This window comes from Salvelinus fontinalis, chromosome 13 (genome assembly GCF_029448725.1).
Source record: "Salvelinus fontinalis isolate EN_2023a chromosome 13, ASM2944872v1, whole genome shotgun sequence".
Taxonomy (NCBI): Eukaryota; Metazoa; Chordata; class Actinopteri; order Salmoniformes; family Salmonidae; genus Salvelinus; species Salvelinus fontinalis.
This window is the reverse complement of record NC_074677.1, coordinates 47348801-47367664: the sequence shown is the minus strand read 5'-3', so window position 1 is coordinate 47367664 and position 18864 is coordinate 47348801.

Here is an 18864-nt window from a genome sequence, read left to right as displayed (position 1 = left end):
AGCTCCACAGGGAGAGCCCAGAGGCAGGGCAGGCATCACAGGGCCCAAGGAGTGAGAGGCGCTAGCTAAAATAGCCCTGGATAAATAAAAAAGCGTGGGAACCCTCCGTTTGTTTCCTCTATTAGCCACATTTATCAGGGATCTGTGGAGGCTGTGTGCTAAGCCTCCATGTTGTTCTTTCATAGGGAGAGAGGGATGGAACCCTGCTATGATGTGAAATAAATCACTCTCAGACACGCTTTACAACTCCATTTTTATATCCTCCCGTTTCGTTTGTCTTGGCTTCAACCGCTCTTTTTGGGAGTTTCATTTTTGACGGTGTCTGATGTGCTTAAATGTGACTGGAATTACAAGGCTTACTCTTCAGAAACAGGCCACATTATGCCTACAGTCTGTACATGGGTTCATTCTTTAATTAGTCCACAACTAAAGTTTTTTTTTGGTCTGCTTCTCAATAAAGTTGAAAAGGTAATGAGAGACTCCAATTGTAATGGAGATGCATCTGTGTTCTCTAGTTTCCCTGAATTACACTGGTTGGCTGTTCCACAGTTCTACCAATAATTTGTTCTAAAAACAGTGCAGCGTATATGATGGGACAGAGGCTATATGAGAATAGCACACTTTTTGACCACCCACTTGTACTCCCACTGGGTCTCCTGCTTCAGCATGAACCTATATAACCTCTCTCCGTCTGTTTCCATGTTGGTCCATCTGTCCCCCTCTGCCCTCCACCACAAAAGGGCTACTGTAGCTGTTACAGCTATAGTTATCACCCCCCCCAACACCCTCCACTTATTCATATCAGTGCCTGACTACAGTTAATTGCAGCATGCACTTAGTAAAGCACCGTAATGGTCTCTCCTATTAAAGCACCGTAATGGTCTCTCCTATTAAAGCACCGTAATGGTCTCTCCTATTAAAGCACCGTAATGGTCTCTCCTATTAAAGCACCGTAATGGTCTCTCCTATTAAAGCACCGTAATGGTCTCTCCTATTAAAGCACCGTAATGGTCTCTCCTATTAAAGCACCGTAATGGTCTCTCCTATTAAAGCACCGTAATGGTCTCTCCTTTTAAAGCAGAGTAATGTCTTGTCACACCTCTGGTGGCTGGTGCGTCAGAGAGGCCAATGTGTCACCTCACATCTCTTCACCTGGGACATCCATCTCCTGTTCACAGACGGCATCTCTGTGCCACCCAGGGTGTCCAACGCCTTAACAATGAACTTGTAGGGTTCAACTGCCTGCCATGCCCACCTGGTGTGATTGTGTTGCTCCCCCATCTCTGGCGTCCACCATGTAGTGTGTCGGGCAGGCCACTGGCTGTTCTAATGACACAGTCCTCTCATTTAACATCAGTTCATAGTGAGTACAACCAGGGCCTCCGGAAGAGAAGCAGTGGGTGGCAAAGAGCACTTACACTTTCGATGTTTGAAAAGAAAAAGGAAGAGGAACCGTGCATTCACATAGTGATAAGCCCTATTACTATAATAAGATAATAGTAGACATGTTTGTGAGGGGGAGACACTATAGTTGGGCAGTGTCCCGAGGCTCTGGGAAGCTACCTTGTGATCCTGGGAACTAGAGGTCCTGGGGCCATGGTGAAGCTGACGGAGCAGAGCGAGAGGAGGCTGCCTCTGGGTTCTCTATGGGTCCCCTATGGCTTCCTGGGTGGGTGAAGCCCCTAGTCTTGGTCCTGGGAACTGTGATGTGATGGGAGATGTTCTGCCAGGCTCCCAGGGCCCCTCTGGGAGCGTGGAAAGGGGACAGGGGCAGAGTGGCTGCAGCAGGTCAGGGTCTCTATGCTGCTTCCCAGTGCTCCCTGTCCCTGTCCTGCCAGGGTCAGAGGGACATGGTCAAATCAGGCCCTTGCTGAACTCAGAGCAACCCTGCCTTGCCTGAGAGGACGAGGGAGAGTGCCCTGGCAATGTCAGATTCACACACATTACTAAGAGGGTAACTGGAATCTAGTTTTGATAGCTATCCTTAGAGTTGAGTGAGTGTGTGTGCATACTGTGTGTGCTTGCTGTATTAAGTAAGACTGCTACTGTATGTTTACCTGGGCTTGTGTAGCATGTTGTGTATATTTTGTATATATGGTATGTGTGTGACTGGTTGCAGTTGAGAGGAGTCATGTGAGAAGTCTCTCAGAGTGGGGCGATCTATCTGTGTTGGTGGGTCTTTGTTTACAGGATGGATGTGTGTGTGGTGTGTGTGTGGTGTGTGTGTGTGTGGTGTGTGTTTATCCAGCCCTGAGGAGATAATGGCCACAGCTCTGACACCACACTTAACACAGGACTGATGACTCTCAGGTGAACAGCACACACACTTCAGACTTTGATGAATTGCTAACGGGCCTGAGCTGCCTCCTGATTTACATTCCTGGGCCCCGATAACACTGCATGGTCTTCTGGTCTGCCGTCCTGTGGAGTCCTCTGTACACACTGAACATGTACGGAGGACTGACGGATTGTTGACAATGGTAAGCTGTCTGTGTTACATGGAGAGGGTAAGACAGATGGTCATGTATGTCTCCTGAACACGCTGACTTCCCCAATCGTCCCATCGTCTAGACAAGCCTACCCAGTAACACATTTGGAGGAAGTAAGCATCGTAGTGTTTATGTGAATGAAATACCTGCTGTATCCAATGTTGTCTATGTGCCTATCTGTGAGTGTGCTGATGCACGGTGTACACTGCTGCATTATAGGGCTTTATTGTGTGGCTTGGTTGAGTCAGAGGCGAGTGTTCGGAGCGGGCATTTGTTGGGGGACTATGGTGGGCGTACTGTGTGTGTGTGTGTGTGTGTGTGTGTGTGTGTGTGTGTGTGTGTGTGTGTGTGTGTGTGTGTGTGTGTGTGTGTGTGTGTGTGTGTGTGTGTGTGTGTGTGTGTGTGTGTGTGTGTGTGTGTGTGTGTGTGTGTGTGTAGGAGAGGACGCCAGGCTGTCTCCAGGCTGGGGCTGAGCCGCAGGAAGAGCACCCCATAAATCAGGGCAGATTAGAGAGAGGCCGCTGGGCCGTCGCTACACAGCCCCATGCTGCTTAATATCAGAGAGAGCCCCACCGACCGATGGCCTGGCTCTGCCTGCCTGCCTGCTGAAGGCCTGCTCTCATTAAACCTTAACACACACTCTGTAAGCCCTCCCTAGTCCCCCAACGACTGCCTGCTCCGAGCCCCCACCTCTGTTCTGTTCTACTTGATTTATTGTATTTTTTATTGTGCTACTGATATTGATTAGTGCATTGTTGGGAAAGCGCAAGCAAGAAACACATTTCACTTTACTTGTGCATGTGACAATAAAAACTTGAAACACACACTCACGACACTTATGCACATTCACAAACCCACACACAGTCTCACAGACATGACACATATGCGTACACGCACGCACGCACGCACACACACACACACCCACACCCACACCTACACCCACACCCACACCCACACCCACACCCACACCCACACCCACACCCACACCCACACAGTCTTTTCTGAATCTGAATTTGTTCCCCCCCTTATTTAACGGATGTTATTAATCATAGGCTGGGAGAGTTTCTTACAGATATTCATCTATTTCATTTGGCAAACATAAAGAAAGGACTGTTCAGTTCATTACTTTTACAAGTTGCAGAATACAATAAGTCCAGGGGATAGATGTAATGCATATAGGAGACATAATCACATTGGAGCCATGGCAGAAGCACAGCCATTCATTAATGTTATGTTTGCTTGTGTTTATGTACTATTACATCTCGGTTAGGAGAGGATTCGCGGTTAGCAATTATAAACTTTAAGCAATGTCTTCAGACAGGGAAGTTTTCATCCTCGACATGAATAGCTACATGTGTCAGAAACCTGAGCTTGTATTGGTGCGTATGTCTCAGCAGGCAGTGTCCACAGTCTGGAGTGCCACACATACCACTTAGCAGCACTACCGCCAGGCCACAGTCAATACTCCCTCCCACCTGTCAATCATTCACAAGCTAGACTTTGATTGGATACATGTTATGGAGTAATAATAAAAGGGCATGGCAACAGGACATGGGTGCTTTTGTCTCGTTATAATCATCTGCTAAAGTCCTACAACTTGTGCTTGGTTTTGACTCGTGTGGTTCAAGGGGAAGTGCATGTCATGTACAATGTGTATTCTAAAATAAGGATTTATGTTTGAAGGTATGCATACAAGTACAGTTATACTGCTGCTTTGGTTAAATATACAGAGGTACATTTTTGTCTCATCATCTCAGATGTTTTCTCAAAGAGGAGATGGGAGAGGATTCAAAAAGTACCCACAAAGACAAAGGGGTGAAAGTGAGAGCATTTCACATGCTGACCACAGAGCCTCCCAGCATCCTCCCTGTTCCCCCAGCCACAGCCTATCTGCCCAGAGCGTCCTATAAACACTCCCTGAGCCGTCTGAGGTGAAATGCCACTTCCTCTTCCGCTGGCCCACACTGAAGCCATTCCCATTCCCAAGTCCCATTTCTCAAGCATTGCTTTATGGGAACGGTTAAATATAACTTTGGCAACGAGCGGAGGCACAATAATCAAACAGTTTACTGCACTTTTACCCCATTTCTCCCTGTTTCTAGGTGGTCTGGCTAGTGTTTCACCGTGCTGTCACCCACTCACTCCAAGCCGTCTACTGTCCTGCCAGCCAACCAGTCAAATCCACTAGGCTGGAGACAGACAGACAGGGCCAGGAAGCTCATCTACTTGCCAGGGACAGAGGGATTTCTGGATGGATGTACTGCAGGAAACAGTCTGTTTAGAAAGCTAGGTTCTCTGATTCCCTGTCTATCACAGTCTACCCAGAGCCATGTCTTGCGTTGCAGCCTGTCGCATAAATCCATAATGAAGTCCTGTTTGTGCCGGAAGCCTCTCTTTGATCATATGACCACAGATACAACATGAGGAGGCCAGAGAACGGGAGAGGTGCTGGTGTCGCGCAGTGCAAGATTACAGCAAGAGTCTGACGAGTAACATTCCTAAGCAGCTACACAGCAGCATTCACACAAACATCATGATGAAGCCCTGGTTATCTTACACATAGCCAGAATTAAAAGACCAGACGAGATGGTAGACAACATCTTTTCCAGGAACATGAAGGGCTGAGAGAAGTTACAGATGGAGATGAATGTGTACGGCTGTGATTCTGATGATGTGGTCTTGAGAGGAAACACTGATGAATTATCAGGGGTAGATGGATGAAAGGTCTCTCAGGGGATAAGATCTGGCCTTGTCCCTGCCTGCTCTCTGCCCATATTGGGACTGGATTTAGTGTGCAGCGCGAAGCTCGTAGGGCAGCCTACACTCTTTCCCCAGTCTGCACAGCGTTAGCCCAGTTCAGCTAAAGTGGGAGTGGTGGTGCTGAAAGAGCATGTTTTTCTGTGATGAGAAACAGGGGAGGGATGGCGGAGGTTTAATCACTTCAGATCAGTCAACGGGGGGAGGAAAGGAGAGGCCTGGGCCCACGGAGGGAGGGAGTCTCAGCTGGCCGACTTCCTCTCTCTCTCTCTCTCTCTCTCGCTCCTTCCCACAAACAAAGAAAACAATCGTATATCTGACGCGTCATCGGCTCCCTCTGTTTGCTTACGCCTGCAGTGCTTGTCAGTACATGCAGACTTACGGCTACTTGAGATGATTTTTCCAGGATCTGCCTTGCCTCCTGGTTGTAGATACATGTGTGTGTTTTATACCCATGTAGACCATGGCTTAGGCTGAAGTATTGTAAAGCTGAAAGACCAAGAACTCATGGAGTCATTGTTCCAAGTTACTGTTCCCCTAAGCCCTCTTTACACTGTGACAAATGTAAGATGTAAGATGCCGGTTAGAACCAAAGGGACCATTCCCTCCTTCCCTCTATACCCCCTCTCTCACTCTCTCACTCTCTTACCCCTCTCTCGCTCTCTTCCCCCTCTCTCACTCTCTTCCCCCTCTCTCGCTCTCTTCCCCCTCTCTCACTCTCTTCGCCCTCTCTCACTCTCTTCCCACTCTCTCACTCTATTCCCCCTCTCTCACTCTATTCCCCCTCTCTCACTCTCTTCCCACTCTCTCACTCTATTCCCCCTCTCTCACTCTATTCCACCTCTCTCACTCTCTTCCCCCTTACCTCACTCTCTCCCCCCTCTCTCACTCTATTCCCCCTCTCTCACTCTCTTCCCCCTCTCTCACTCTCTTCCCCCTCTCTCACTCTCTTCCCCCTCTCTCACTCTATACCCCCTCTCTCACTCTCTCACTCTATTCCCCCTCTCTCACTCTCTTCTCCCTCTCTCACTCTCTTCCCACTCTCTCACTCTATTCCCCCTCTCTCACTCTATTCCACCTCTCTCGCTCTCTTCCCCCTTACCTCACTCTCTTCCCCCTTACCTCACTCTCTTCCCCCTCTCTCACTCTATTCCCCTCTCTCACTCTCTTCCCCCTCTCTCACTCTCACTCTTTTCCCCCTCTCTCACTCTCTTCCCCCTCTCTCACTCTCTTCCCCCTCTCTCGCTCTCTTCCCCCTCTCTCGCTCTCTTCCCCCTCTCTCACTCTCTTTCCCCATTCTCTCTCTCTGCACACATACAGTATGGAAAATGACACCTTGGCCAAAATGGGATATTTCTCAACTCATCTCTAAATACTAAAGATCAGACTACACCACCCTAGCTTTACAGAAAGGTGCTGGGGCAGGGTTGAGGAGAGCACTTGATGTAACATATTCCATCAAAGTTGTACTTCCCTTAACAAAACAAAAGGGCTTTGAGCTACTGTTTGGAAGGCTGATCCTGATTCCTAACAGCAAGCAACAGCACTACTATGGTTAGAGGGGCCAGCAGTTATGAAATATATAAATGGCTTGGTTTAAACACCTGTTACAGTTTAAGCTCTTTTGGTATTTCTGAGATTGATTCTGGGCCCAAGGAGCTGATTAGTGAGAATAAAGACAGCCATAGTGCCAGTTTGTTTACACATTACTGCAACCTGCTGAGCCTAATTTAAACTTTGTGTGTGTGTGTGTGTGTGTGTGTGTATGTGTGTTGCAGGTGTAGAGCCCTATCAAATCTGTTTTCTTTTTTTCCAAATAAGTTTTCTCTGTTTAATTTGTCCAGGTTTTTCCCATTTCTTTCAGGTTTTTGCTTTTAAAATCTCACTTTTTGGGGGGAAAAACTAAATAGCATGTTCTCAGTCCACAACTAGTGCCACATCAGGAGACTACTTTTGAGGTCTAAGAAATGTTGATTTTGGAGTGTAGTTACGCTTTAATTAAATTGTGCACTAGCAAAAGACTGTTCTTTGGTTATGAGTGTTTCTGTACCATATGTGATCACAGTAGAGTTTGCAAAACAAATACCCACTGGATTGATGCAAATAAGTCCGACATGATTGTGTTCAAGTGCTTTTGAAGGTGGAACAATTCTTCAACCAATAAGATTTTAGCAGCTAGATAAGATAGCTAACGTTGTTAATAATTAAGTTGGCTAGCTTACTTTAGATCATCTTTTGGTTGACTGGGAAACTCAGGTTAGAAAATTCTCAATTTCCCACTTGCAATTACAACTTGGAGGGTCGTTCAAGTGAGATTTCCCAACTCATATAGCATGTAAATGCTATAATCTTGGCTCTCTCTAATTCTCTCCTTTTCTCTTTCTTTCTCTCTCTCGGAGGACCTGAGCCCTAGGACCATACGTCAGGACTACCGGGCATGATGACTCCTTGCTGTCCACCTGGCCTTGCTGCCATTCCAGTTTCAACTGTTCTGCCTGCGGTTATGGAACCCCTACCTGTCCCAGACCTGCTGTTTTCAACTCTTAATGATCGGCTATGAAAAGCCAACTGACATTTATTCCTGATTATTATTTGACCATGCTTGTCACTTATGAACATTTTGAACATCTTGGCCATGTTCCGTTATAATCTCCACCCGGCACAGCCAGAAGAGGACTGGCCACCCCTCATAGCCTGGTTCCTCTCTTGGTTTCTTCCTAGGTTTTGGCCTTTCTAGTGAGTTTTTCCTAGCCACCGTGCTTCTACACCTGCATTGCTTGCTGTTTGGGGTTTTAGGCTGGGTTTCTGTACAGCACTTCGAGATATTAGCTGATGTACGAAGGGCTATATAAAATAAACTTGATTTGATTTGATAAATGCCCCATAATATTTCATTGCGAAGGTTTTTGGGAAAGCCTTTCCATCCACCAGAAGACAGTTATCATTAGCATCACTAACAGCTACACAAATTGGTAGACATAAGCGAACAATGCACACACAGAGACAAGGGCATTCCCATGTTGTAATATCTTCAGAAAGTTACCGAAAATACAAATCACTGATGCATTATGTTTGTCTTATGATAAACTTGGGCAAATTAACAAATGTTGTAATAAGTTTGATACATTTAATTGATTCCCTACTAAGTTCAATAGCTACTGTTTTTATATTGTTGAAATCCGTTTTAACGTATGTATTCTGTTATTCAGTCCACGTTGTCTGCATTGCAGATTTTATACGTCCCTACAGGTGTCACAAATCCCCTAAACACGTCACAGGCGTCGTGTTCCTCTGCTCAGTTGCATGCATCAACCAATGGTTGTGTGCCACGTCATCGCTTGTGCCGGGAAGCACCAGATTGCTATAACATATGATGTGGTTAGGTGAAACGTAAAATAGCTATCCAGGCGTTGTAAAATCTGGCATGTGTCAGCAGGGGAACACGATCGCATGCTTCTGCCTTAATTGATTGCTTTGTTTACAAATCCTATTGGCCCTGACCTGATGTCCTTTTAATCCTTGTGTTAGAGTGGCCAGCCAAGGGAAGGTGGGCCAAGGGATAAGGTCAGCAGGGAAGAGTAGCTAGAATCTTTAGATGCCTTGGTTTATCAAGAAGATCAGAGTCAAAGAATGATGTAACCATGTGGATGAGCATGGAACAACAAAATGAGTACATATAGAATCATTTGTATAACTGATTGTCATTTCATGAATTATTAGTGTTGTGTTTGGAATTTTAGCGGAAAGACATTAGGTAGCTCTTTATGGTATGAAATAGCAACTTCAGAAACCTGAAAAAAGTGAGAACTAGAAGCTGGTGAACAGACTTCAGGTAATTAGCTATAATTAGTTACCGTAACTTGTTATCAATCCCCTCACAGCTTGTAGTCCAATCAAGGCAGATTACAATAACTTTATCCATTCGCCCAAGGTGCCAAAGGAGATAAAACTTGTTATTGTATAGGAGCTACGACAATGTGGTCAAGAAGGTTGCGTGTGGACCAGCAGCCTAATTCTGATCTTTTTTTCACTAATTGTTCTTTTGACCAATCAGATCAGATCTGAAAAACATCTGAAGCGAAAAGATCGGATTTGATTGGTCAAAAGACCAATTAGTGTAAAAAGATCAGAATTGACATGCCTGTGTAAACGCAGCCGAAGTCACAAAACAATTCAAATGCATTTTCATTTGATTCATTCAATTGGTTTAAGTTGGATATGTGATAGAGTGTAGTATTTGGGTAAACACTACGCTGCCTCAGGAAGATTTCAGTCAATTAGCTAATAAGCAATAGCAAGCTAGTTAACGATCCCCTCACAGCTTGTTAGCCAATTACGGTAGATTCCAGGAACTTTTCTATAGTGTTACTGTTAAAGAGCCACTGAACACGCCAACTGAACACGTGTTTTTCTGTTGCTCATTAGAAAAGCAAAATTTCCGCGTTTGGCTAATAATGTTTGTCCCCCATGAGACAATGTAGACACGGAAGCCTATTTTATTTCCTCAAAATCTCAGAAAGAATATAAGATAACTGTAATTCATTTTTATGTTTTTGCCTAGTATGCTTTTGTTGTGCAATTTTAAATCTAACCAAGGTGTTTGGTGCGGTATTTCTCAAGTAAAAACATGTGCGATGTGTTGTATTATCTTAACAAAGTCGGAGCTGCTGGGCAGGTCTGTCTCATTGTCTATGCTATTGGATAGAGAGTAATCACCGCAGCTGTTCAGCCCATGTTGGTGGAAAAATGTACATCGTCAAGTCATAACCCAACCTTCATTTACCCGTTGTGACGCACAGATGTTCCAAACTCCGTTTTAGACGAGACTGACTTTATGATCAGAATGATCCTATTTTACACTTTGTAGTCAATTTTGACAGTAGAATAACCGTTTCTTACTCATATTGATGTCACATAGGACGTTTTCAAAGGGATTTGTCATTTTTTAAAGGCAGTCACTCTTTAATAAATACTTAGTTGGACATTTGTTTTTTTTCAAAGTGGTTGATAAAGTTCACCAGCTTCTAGTTCTCAAAGTGGAAAATAGTTTCCTACGGTTGGAGGCATAGACTTGGAATTTACAGTGATAGAAAGCGGCTTTAGCAGTGGATACAGAAGAAGAGAAGGCAGAGAGGAGGAAGTGGAAAGATGATTAGTTTTCCTCAGTGGTGGAAAAAGTACCCAATTGTCATACTTGAATAAAAGTAAAGATACCTTAATAGAAAATGGCTGAAGTAAAAGTGAAAGTCATCTAGTAAAATACTACTTGAGTAAAAGGATTTGGTTTGAAATATACTTAAGTATCAAAAGTAAATGTAATTGCTAAAATATACTTTAGATATAAAATGTATAAGTAAAAGTACAAATCATTTAAAATTCCTTATATTAAGCAAACCAGACGGCATATTTTTCTTTATTTTATTTTATGGATAGCCAGGGGCATGCTCCAACACATCCTTTACAAACGAAGCATGTGTTTAGTGAGTCCGTCAGATCAGAGGCAGTAGGGATGACCAGGGATGTTGTCTTGACAACTGCGTGAATTGGACCATTTTCCTGTCCTGCTAAGCATTCAAAATGTAAGGAGTACTTTTGGTTCTCAGGGAAAATGTATGTTGTAAAAAGTATATTTTCTGTGTGCACGCAGGGAGTCACAGAGCAAGAGGGGAGGGTGGAGTCGGCCTGAAGGAAAAGGGACAGTTGGAGTCCCACTACGAGATATGAAGGAGAGTCTGAGGAGCGGGGTGGCGAAAGAGATTTCTACTATTCAATTCATATTACATCGTTGCCTTACCTTTCGTTGTCGCTGGCAATGCGACATTCTTGAGCCGCAGCTCAAATTGACAGTAAATGTCACAGTAACCTCTAACCATTAAGCACAAACTATTCAACAATGACAGAAAAGTTTATTTTAAAACATATTACACTATTGAATAATGCAACCATACCATATTACACGCTTGAATAATACAACAATTCACAAGCATGGACAGTATGTGCAGACAACTAAAGGGTTTATTTTGTCATCTGTAGGCTACACTCATTACATTTTAGCTTTAAGACAAAAGCACAATATTCATCATGTAATGTTAACCTATCAAAAATGAATGATTAACCCACTCCTACAAATATAAAAGTACAGTAGGCCTACCTTACAACATTACAACAAACCAGGCTTCATTTTTATCAATATCATGCAAATCATTGAAAACAAACTGAAAACGTGGATATAGTGTAAGTGAATTCACCCCTACAAGGTGTTATATATGGAAGCTCATACCCACCACCAAATGTTTCAAATAAAATAAAATGCCTCATGAAGTGTTTCACTTGCACAATTAGTCTAATCCCTTCTGAGAATGACCAGACGTAGCGTCATGTTTTTATAGCATAAGCTACGTATTTGTAGACTAAAATTGGCTCATTTATTATTCAATCAACACAGTAGTGATGACATACTGTATGAGTATCTTTTTAATTACAGATCCAAAAGCCTACACGATGCAACCCTGCATACAGAGAGCTCAGTCCTGTTTGCTTTTTTGTTTGTTTTGTCCAATCACATTGTTGTCTCTGTTTGTGAAAAGGGTTTTAATGTTTTCATCCTCCCTAGGGCCAGGGGTTTTTCCAGGAGTTTTTTTTTTTTTTTTACTATATGACCTGATTAGAAAAATAAAATAAAATAATCTGGTCCCATCATAACCCTTATCAAGGCCCATATAAAGCATGATTTATTACTATGTCATACGCTACAACTAGGGTCCAGAGTTGGTTAGATTAGCCTACTACCAGATCAGGAAAAACTCTGGGCCCCAGGAAAACAATCCCCCCACCATTCTAGGACCTGTGGGACCACCTCTGAAATGACCACACAACGTTACAAATGAAAAATATATCTTAGTTGTATGATCTACTTTTGCATGTTTTTAGCTGGTGGGGATGGGCTTCCATAGTTTTATGTGGCTCAGTGCAGCTGGCAGCTACTGCAACAATTTCAGAATGTAGCAGTTACAGGTAAAAACAATAAAACAAGTTTCAAATATGTCTGTACATTTCAGCTGTTTCAAAAACATTGCTCTGCTATTACCATTTATACAGTAGGAGTGTTGGCTCAACAAGACACTTCTGTTTACACTGCCCTGCTTCAAGGGGGCAACTGTCGGGCTAGCGTCGTGTTCTACCTCCAGAGGTATAGGTCGAGACGTAGCAAGTACACAAGTTTACATTGTAGTAATATGTGTAGCCGACGGTATTTTTACGCAAATTGTAGTAAGTGTGAAAAGACTCAAAATAGGTGAAAGAGTCAGGAAACAGGATGGAGAAGGATTTAGCGGAAGGAAAAGATGATAGGATAGAAGAGGACAAGGGCTTTTTCAATGTACTGTAACCTGTAGTAACCTGTGTGTGTGTGTGTGTGTGTGTGTGTGTGTGTGTGTGTGTGTGTGTGTGTGTGTGTGTGTGTGTGTGTGTGTGTGTGTGTGTGTGTGTGTGTGTGTGTGTGTGTGTGTGTGTGTGTGTGTGTGTGTGTGTGTTACTGTTAACAGTAAATTAACTTTTAATTAGGTGTCTGTTTTTACACCACTGGTTGCCAAAGGTTCAGATGTCATCTCAGGAGGCGTCAGTAATCTTGTTGCTTAATTTGACCATACTAATTGGTTTCTGGGGTAAAGAGCTTTTCTAATGGAACCTGACATTACTGGAAGCACCAAAGGAGATACAGATTAAAATTGTATTACATGCTGTCCAAATTTGTTGATGTTAATAATATCTGTGTTTTCTGTGTAAAAGAAGGTGGAAATCTTACACACTTGTTGTGTGAATGTAAATCTGTGATCGATTTTTGGGTAAGCCTTGCATACATACTTAGCTTTATTAACGCTACCCATGTTTTTGACCTGAAGGATATTATATGTTACTATTGCAATGATGACAGGACCATTGAAATTATAGTGATTATTTTCTTGTTGCCAAATACTTTAGACACAAACAAAAATTCCATGAATCTATACCAAAATTACAAATATTTCTGATTGAATTTGATCATCTAGTTAAAACATGAACCTTAGCTAAGGACAAAACAATGACGTCTTCTTGAATCATTATCATGAAATGTTGTCTGAGTGAATAAAATTGCACTAGTAGTTATTTTAATTTGTCTTTAAGGTCTATTCTTGTTTGTACCTTTGTGTTTTGTGGTTGAAGTGTTTGATGCGGTGATGTAAGTTGTTGAGTGCTGATCGTTTGTATAACAAATATTTGTGCCTGATATTTGTCATTTGTACTTGGAATTATAACAAATAAATAAATCAAATATTGTCATTTTATATTGTATTTTACCTTACATTTACATTACACTCAGGAAGATTCACATAAAAAGAATGAGTGACTGAAATTATTTTTTGGTATAGCCTATCTACCAGCCAATGTGGCTGGTCGATTGAAAAATGCTGCCTTTTGGTCCACCTCGTTAGTTGGCCCTGAAAAAGGTGTTTCAACTAAACACTGTGCTGAGGAAGACTTCAGTCAATTAGCTAAAGCAAGCTAGCTAGTTATCTATTCCCTGACAGCTTGTTGGCTAATTAAGGTGGAATTCCAATAACCTTTCCCATAGTGTTAATAATAATAATAATATTTGATTTGTAAAGCTCATTTCCCACGCTCAATGTGCATAAGATAGAAATTAGTTAATGCTATTTAACACTTAATTGAGTGTCTGTACAATACTCAACACTCTGTCCTAAGATGTAGGAGGAGGCATTACTTGCTGTTGTACTTTGGTTGTACCTTGGTTGCCCCCTCTAATTCATCAAATTGGATTTAATTGAACACTTTAAAAAAAACTCTTTCCATAGTGTTAATGTTAATTAACAGTAATTAAACAATTAATCAGGTGTCTGTTGTGTTCCATTGTATTTTATTAGTTGGTTTTACTTGGACAATGTGTTAGTTAGGCAGTAGTATCTGGTCAAACACCACGCTATATGAGGAGGACGAGTGTTGGTTGAAATGTCTGCCATGCATAGCCTTGTAACTTAGCCTTTCTATGATCTGATGCAAAAAAAATGTAACAAACTTGTATCGGTTTAGTAAATTTCATTTGTTTTGCATTATGCCTTTTCAAAAATATTTGTTTTATTGATTATCTCTGTGTGCGTAAGGGGTCTTCTATCCACTTATTTCTGCGCACTGGTTGACACTATTAAGATGTGTGTGAATGTGTGCTTGTGTGTCTGCATGGAAGCTGACCTCATTGATAGAGTTGTCAGTCAGAGGAGTGCAGGAGAGGGTGCTGAGAGCGGGGTGTCAGCGGGCAGGTGGACGGGCAGTACCACAGCGGCTGCTCTGGCAGGGATCACTCAGGGATTTAGTCCCTCTCTCACAGATTAGGGTGTAAATAACCATGCTGCTTGCACTCTCATGCACTGATAAGCACCATTAAGAGGGCACTAATCCTGATGTGGCACTCTGGGGCTCGGCAAAACGGAGTGGGCACGGATTAAGGAGTATGACCTTTCAGCCGATGGCAAATAAAGGTCATGCTGAACCATTGAGAGAACAGGTTTGAGATTGGACTCCCCTGTGTTACGCTTAAGGAGGTGTTCCTCTTGACTCTGAGCTATCAGTTCTGGCCTGGGCTGAGGCTATGGTGGTGGTGACCCAGGAAAGTTATTCACCCCACACTGGGTTGGCAGACTGGCTGTTAATGTGTGTAAATCCCTGGGCCAGCTGTTGGAGTTGTCATTCTGGTGAGTGGTGGCAGGGCAGGTGGTCGGGTGGCTCAGGTGGCCCCCACGCATGTCAAAACCATCGATCCCCCACTGAAATGACTAAACGTTTGCTTGTCAGGCGCCGGCTTCTCACTTCAGCATGTCCCCTTAAAGAATGTGGTGCACATGTTTTCCGATCTGTTGACCCCCTGTCTGTGTCTGTATCTGCCAGAAATGTGTCTTCCAGGAAACCCAGGGAGTTAATTCACAGCAGACATGGGTGGGCAGGAGACACAGCTACAGACTGCTGTATTGGTGGGTCAGTCTGTCCACCTTGTGACAAAGACATTAGGACAGTTGATATTCCTGCTGGGCTGTAAACAGCCAGATTAGACCAGTGAATGTATGGGTTATACAAGAACTTTTGAATAGAGGATCATGGGGCTTATAGCACCGTTGTCTCCTTGTCAAATTTGCATTTCATGATTAAAGTGGATTGATTATAGACTTTTTAGACATCTTAATGGTCATCTTGTCAAACCAGCTACCTGTTCCCCACTGTCACATCGGGTCAAATACCAGTGCCAAGGGTCTAATCTAATTCCAACCTATCAGACTTAAAGTCTGCGCAGGGTGTCTTGCTGCCTGACCACAGCCCCAAAATATTGTCAGTAAGTCAATTAAGGGGCCCTAGGCGCATGTCAACCCTCTGCACTTAACTTTATTTATGTCTGTCGCTTCGTATCATTAGTTTCGCTGACTTTAGTATAATTCTCTCCCCCTGTTAAAGAAACAACAAATGAAAGCGTCCAAGGCTGGGGCGTCTGTGGATTCCTCATTGTTTGGAGGTCTGCAATGTTATGGTGCTAGGCGGGGAGGATGCCAGGATGGACAGTCCCAGGAGGACAGACCTTGTCATGGATACAGTGTCCATCTACCCGGAGATGTTGTCAGCCCCCCCATACAGAGGCTGGCAGTGTATCAAATTGCTGAGTTCTGATCACAGGCTTGTCTGTGGTTATGAGACTGTACAGACAACAGTCCAACAACACAGTCTGGGAGGTCTTGTGTGTGTGAACCTGAGAAGCCCCAGAGACCTCTTAACTCCAGCATAACAGCACAATATTGGACATTGGACACTGCAGATCAAACTCCATTACATTAAGGAAACACTAGACCTGATATTTAAGGGGAGAATGGCTTGATGTCAAGGATGTGGGTGTGGGGTGGGGTTGGAGGGCTGGTGCAGGGAGGTTGTCTCATCCAATCTGTATCTTCAGGCCTCAGTTGCAGCCAGGATGTCAGAACGTCTTCCACAGGACTGTTAAAGTCCCTACTAATGATGTAAAAGATACTGTCTCAAATCCTTGTCCTTGGTCTCATCAGCCATGCCATCACCATCATGGTCAGGTAGAGTTTCAAGCCACACAAGGTTAATAATTTTGTTCAGCAGTTATTTTTTTTGTCACCTATGAAGTGTTTTACTTAATCCTTTATGACACACAAAATGATAGATTAGCTGAGACTGGTGTCCTTTGTGTAATCTGTTTTTGCCCCCTGACAGTCTGCTACTGGTATTTAGGCCACCAGGGGGTCAGGTCAGGTCTATGAGTGTTCTTCAGGCCTCCACTATCAAACCTACAGACGGTCACGCAGAGCTGGGGACACGCGGAGCTGGTGACACACGGAGCTGGGGACACGCGGAGCTGGTGACACGTGGAGCTGGGGACAGGCGGAGCTGGTGACACGCGGAGCTGGTGACACGCGGAGCTGGGGACACACGGAGCTGGTGACATGCGGAGCTGGTGACACGTGGAGCTGGGGACAGGCGGAGCTGGTGACACGTGGAGCTGGGGACACACGGAGCTGGGGACACGCAGAGCTGGGGACACGGGAGATTAAGATGAACAAAAATACTGATGGAAGGAAATACAATGATTTTGATAGTAATGAATTGTATTTAAATATTTGAATGGAGCTGCATAGTGATAACCAGACAGTTAGAACATGTCAAGATGTTCCACTGCCATGGAGCAGCACAACTATAACCTCTACACACCTCCCAGAGTTTTAAGCTGCCAGTGGGGCTGGCAAAGGGAGTGCTTGAGCAATTCGGGATGTGTGTAGGGTGGTAAAGGCCTGATCAAGTTGCTAAGGTACTTTAGATCAGAGCCCTGGGTTTCATGGGCAAGTTGACTTAACTGTGGGGATGGATTTGCAGTCAATACGAGAGCAGATAGGAACAGTCAGTGGAGTGGAAAATGGAGTGATGTGATCATGAGAAGAGGTGTGAGTAAGCATCCCAGTTCAGAACTTTCTGAAGCATGTTAAAAGTACTTAGCAGAAACCCACTGCTGTATATAACATGAAGGACATTGCAACAGACTAGACTTAAAGTGGAACTGACAGCGTTTTAGCAACATGAAATCTTATTCAAATCTGTCCATAAACACCCCCAGGAAGAATATGACACCTTTTGTTTTAACATTTTCTGACAAGCGAGAACTTAGATATACACTGCTCAAAAAAATAAAGGGAACACTTAAACAACACAATGTAACTCCAAGTCAATCACACTTCTGTGAAATCAAACTGTCCACTTAGGAAGCAACACTGATTGACAATAAATTTCAAATGCTGTTGTGCAAATGGAATAGACAAAAGGTGGAAATTATAGGCAATTAGTAAGACACCCCCAAAAAAGGAATGGTTCTGCAGGTGGTGACCACACACCACTTCTCAGTTCCTATGCTTCCTGGCTGATGTTTTGGTCACTTTTGAATGCTGGCAGTGCTTTCACTCTAGTGGTAGCATGAGACGGAGTCTACAACCCACACAAGTGGCTCAGGTAGTGCAGTTCATCCAGGATGGCACATCAATGCGAGCTGTGGCAAAAAGGTTTGCTGTGTCTGTCAGCGTAGTGTCCAGAGCATGGAGGCGCTACCAGGAGACAGGCCAGTACATCAGGAGACGTGGAGGAGGCCGTAGGAGGGCAACAACCCAGCAGCAGGACCGCTACCTACGCCATTGTGCAAGGAGGTGCACTGCCAGAGCCCTGCAAAATGACCTCCAGCAGGCCACAAATGTGCATAAATGGGGTTGTAGACTCCGTCTCATGCTACCACTAGAGTGAAAGCACTGCCAGCATTCAAAAGTGACCAAAACATCAGCCAAGAAGCATAGGAACTGAGAAGTGGTCTGTGGTCACCACCTGCAGAACCACTCCTCTATTAGGGGTGTCTTGCTAATTGCCTATAATTTCCACCTGTTGTCTATTCCATTTGCACAACAGCATGTGAAATTTATTGTCAATCAGTGTTGCTTCCTAAGTGGACAGTTTGATTTCACAGAAGTGTGATTGACTTGGAGTTACATTGTGTTGTTTAAGTGTTCCCTTTATTTTTTTGAGCAGTGTATATGGTCATTTTCATTCTTTCATTGAATGTTTGGGAATGATGCAGAGTAAGGCAATTGTGAAAATTCTATAGTAATATTGAGTGGGAAGCGACCATTTGTTTGGACAATTAATAGACACTGCAGTAAATAAAACCTAATAAACACATGTCAGTCTTGTCCAGGACCAGAGTCTACGCAGACCAGTGTGCTATAGCCAATCAGAGCTACAATATGCAAATAAGCCATTTGCCACACAGGCCTGCCATCATAAACTTTGAACTGGACTGTTTGTTTACAGGCTGTAGCAACAGTGCGACTTTAGACCATTAGAAAGCATTTGCCAAATATGTAAATACCACGGGAGCCCTCTTACATTTGGGAACTTTACAGTCCTATTGATCAAACAACCATGAACAGGTAGGCTATCTCTTCCTCCCTAAGATCAACAACTAATGCTAACCAGAGTGAGATGAGCTAAAATCTAACAAGGCAAGAGCAGATAAACTCTCTCAAAC